The sequence below is a fragment of the Dioscorea cayenensis genome, chromosome 9 (genome assembly GCF_009730915.1).
Source record: "Dioscorea cayenensis subsp. rotundata cultivar TDr96_F1 chromosome 9, TDr96_F1_v2_PseudoChromosome.rev07_lg8_w22 25.fasta, whole genome shotgun sequence".
In the NCBI taxonomy this organism is placed as follows: Eukaryota; Viridiplantae; Streptophyta; class Magnoliopsida; order Dioscoreales; family Dioscoreaceae; genus Dioscorea; species Dioscorea cayenensis.
In genome coordinates, this window is record NC_052479.1 from 9,547,315 (window position 1) to 9,552,005 (window position 4,691).

Genomic DNA, 4,691 nt, shown 5'->3' on the forward strand with positions numbered 1-4,691 from the left:
TAACTTCTTGTGTTAATTGTGTATTCAATAATTCCAAAATTCCAAAATATAGAATCAGATGTTATGGTATTCATGGAATTAGTCCAAAGCCATTTGTGCATTTTTAGTCATAAATATGGTCTTGATGGTCTGGAATATCCGTAACCCAATTGAGATAGCAGATTCATGATCTCCTAAAATGGGAATACTTCTGGTATGTCTCTTAAGCTACCTTTGAACCTGCAGGTTCTGAAAAACATGGGAGAAATACTTAAAGCTAGTGGTGCTGACTACTCTTTAGTTGTTAAGACAACAATTATGTAAGAATTCTCATTTCTTCTGATGTCTAGTGATATAAAAATTTATCTTTCTTAAAATCATTTCACAATTTCTCTTACAGGTTGGCAGACTTGAAAGACTTAAAAGCAGCTAATGAGATATATTCCAAATGTGAGTCTGCAGACCAGCTGCTATATTCTGTGCAGGCTTGATATTTTAATTAATAAGAGGTTTCGGGCTTATTCTCTGCACGCCTTTAACATGTTTTTTTTTCCTAACTGATTTTACCTTTTCTGTTTATAACCTTGAATGCTTTTCCATCTTGATCACTATAAGCCATTTTGGACACCATTTCAAATTAGGTAACTTATTTAAATGGTCACTCAATTATTCAGGTACTTTTATTTGAATCACCAAATTATGAAAAATTTTAATTGCGTACTTCAATTTTAGATTCACTTTCAATTAAGTTACTTGTGCGCACGCCATTAATGATAGCCCAACTTAGCATGACATATTACATAATTTACATCATGTTAGTCATGCCAATGTTAGTCATGCCATGTGGCGAAGTATTATTTTTATCCCTGAGAAACCCTCTTGCCCACATTCTTTCTTAAATTTCTAATCCCTTTGCCCCTCCCGATGGGGTGGGTTGGGGTGAGGGAGAAAAATGATCCTTGACCACGCGATATGACTGACATAGTCTAATTTGTGTGATGTGTCATGTCATATCAATCTATTATTAACAGTGTGAACACGTGAGTCAATTGAATGTAAATCTAAACTTGGAGTATCCAATTGAAATTTTTCATAATTCGGTAGCTCAAATAGAAATATTTGAATAGTTGGATGACTTTAAAAAATAGTCATCCCTTAAAATTTATCTACTCGTCAGGCTGAAGTAAACTATTTTTTGGTTCAATTTAGTGAGCTCATCTGGATGTGTATGATTTGTAATTAATCCTGGTTTTGGGTTCCTCATCTTTGTGTAGATTTCTCATCTCCTACTCCAGCACTTTCTACTTACCAGGTTGCTGCATTACCTATGAATGCAAGAATTGAGATAGAGTGCAGCAACTATGCAGAAAACTACCCAGTTCGGTTTCATGAATTGATCATTCTGCTGAATAAAAATGAATCTTCAGTAATTTCTGATTGATCATTTCGTGGAATCATAGTTGTAAAACAAACAAACGTCTCTTTTTGTTGGATCAATTAGTGATGACTATTGCTGAATCTAGAAAATTTTCCTGAATAATGAGGGGGTGTTTCTTGTGTGTTTTAAATTAAAACCTCGCTTTCCATAACTTAAATTGTTTCTGTGAAACATCAATGTTGAATGCTTGGTCTTGCACATTTGTTTCCAAACACAATCATCAGAATTGGATGGATATATATTGTTTTTGCAAATAGTAATCCCAACCGTAGAATGTAAAATCTATAGAGAAAATATATAAATGTTAGATGAGAAAGATTCCCCCTTTAAGTATTTAGAATGAGGTAAGACTTTTTAAACATTAATTATATGAAACCTATAGAATATGTTTAAAGATTAGTTACATCTTATATCTTGGAAGCACCAAATACATTAGCCTCCAAGCCAACAAGAGATTCCATATCACTGCAAAAGTGAGAGCCTTTATTTGATAGAACATCATTTGTCAAATAATTAAACAAGAGATTAATAAACACCTCACAACGCCAAAAACCGGAATGAGTTTCGCATTTCATTATACATTTGCCGAAGATTTAAAAGAATGTCGAATGAATACGATAGTCAAGAAAAGCTTCACAAGTTACAAACCAACAGTCCTGAACCTTTTGACAATTAATCCTCTCATTTTGATTTGAAATCTCAAAATTTAACAATAGAAGCAATTCTTCTAACTGGAATTCACCAGTGGATGAAAAGCTGCAAGGTGAATATGGTCTGTTAAAAGGCATCTAAATGACAAGAAATATATTGAAAAGAATAATACAGCAAAGACATGGCTATCAATACTTCCCATTAGTAGCTCAGTGATTAATACTGAATTTAATTTATTTCAAAATACAATTCAGTATCACCTGAACTATTACTACTACTACATTGGCAATTGCTAAAAGATTCACCGGATCCGGTTGGCTCTGAAGACCTGAAATACATTATAAATGAGTAGACGAACAGGAATAGTATTGACAATGATAATTTAATAACACTCTTAGGTTCTTTTTGTTCCAATTATACTTCTGGTATAAAGTCTTTCAAATTTAACCAAATAGTTTGTGCATCTGAAACATAATCATTTCTGTTGAAAAGGCTTAGAAAGAAGCAAAAATTAGAAATTGAATGACCAATCGATTCTTGAGAAGAACTTGAATTCAATATGATAGTATTAACCTGTAAAAGCGAATTGAAAAATTAGATTTTTTTTTTGGGCCACAAAGATGAAAATGCTGCCACACATTTCACTTAGTTTTTCTTTCCAAATATTTCTAAAGCATTAAGCTAAAAAGCATAGAGACGAACTAAGAGGAAATGCATCAAACAATTACAAACTTTCTAATTTTTTTGTTCAGAAGTAGAACTCCAAAACCAAAAGCATAGAAAGCTGTTAGTTGATCTGATATTAATATGGTTTCAATATAATTGGAGAATACAGTTATGATCATGAAATTTCTTTTAGTGAAAGTGCATTTTTGGCCCCTTAGTATATCCCAATATTCATGTTAGTCCTTAAATCCAAATTATGAAAGAGAAAAGAAAAAAAAATATTTTGGTACTTGCACTAAGAAGAAAGATTTGAGAAAGTCTCTAAACTATCAATCAGCTCTGGTTGCAATGTGTTTTTCTTTAAAATCCTAAAACTAAAAGGCATATTTCAGAGACCAAAACACATCCATACCAAATTTTTTTTCAACTAACACACATGGTTAGATCTATCAATTCTCAACACAAAGATACAGAATATAGCAGGGAGAAACAAACAATCAATCAATTTTACAAACACAGAATAGCTTAAGTGCTTTGGCCAATGGATGTCCCACATCTACTAGTGTAGAAAACAATAGAAAGTTCTAATAAAATTGGAAAAGGGTCAAACCTCAACTAATTGTCATAAATTTACCACTTTGTAGTTGAGTTTAAAGTTTGCAGTTCCATTTTGAAAATTGTTTAATTAGAAGACATAGGGCTGGCTGACCAAATGATTAATATGTCATATACTAACATTGACTTGAGTGACTGAATTCTAGGGGTTTCAAACCTCAAGGATTGGTGTGTTTTATCTGTTAAACCTTAGAATTTTTTTCTTATATCTATCTTATCTATCTTCTGATTTATTTACTTTCAACCTTTTTAAGTTTTTCACATGACTCACTCCCTTGAATTCTAGTCATATTTCAAGCATATAGTAAGATTGAATTGGATAACTCACATTAAAAAATTCTTCATTTTTTCAATAAATATATAGGTCACGGAACAATTATGGGCAATTTAACTATGTTTATCTCATAGTATTATATGCAACTACAATCACTAATAGGGAAAATTGCATATTCACTATTAGGGGAAATTGCATATATATATATATATATCCACAAAAATATCAACTTCCTTGCTAAGCTAAGAGAACTTTTATTTCCTGTTTTATTTGGGGTTTTATCTTTTTGGCAATTTTTTTGTCAAATATAGGGCATATTCAAGTACGATTCTTATATGCAGTTTTTTAAGCTTATTTTTTACTGTGGAATATGTAACAATCATTATAGGGACATATAAATAGATATAATTACCTGTTAGGTAAAAAATATAATTTTCTTCTAATAATATTACATAATATATTGTATGTAAAAAAATGATTCAATACCATTAAAAAAAATAATTAGATAGAGGTTGTTTGCATATTTTAACTTGTGCAAGTCAAAAGAAAATAAAAAGAACATATTAGGTTAGATGTACAGCTATAAACGAGTTTTGCTTAATTTAATTTCGACACAACTCAAGTAAAAGGGCACACGCAGCTTAAGCTTGACTCATAAATGAGTTCAAGCACATGGGAACTCTCAAAAGTTTTAACTAGTAAAAAAATAAAAAATCCTTTTAACTTTTTTTAAATTTATCTTTTTAATTTTTTATTTAAATTATAATTTTTTAATCGCTCTACTATTTTATTTTAAATTATATTTTAAATTATGGTCTTTTTAATCCTCTATAATTTTTAAATAATAGTTGTGAGAGTTTAAAGTTTGAAATTAGAGTTTATGATTTGGACTAAAAATTTAGGAAACTTTACATGACTAAATTAAAATAATAATAATAATAAATTCTAATTTAAAATAAATTTTGTTTAAAAGATAGGTAAAAAAATTGACTAACTATTTAAAAATTTATACGTTTCTCCAACCCAAAACTCTATATTTGGTTTTTCAGTACACAAAAATACATCATC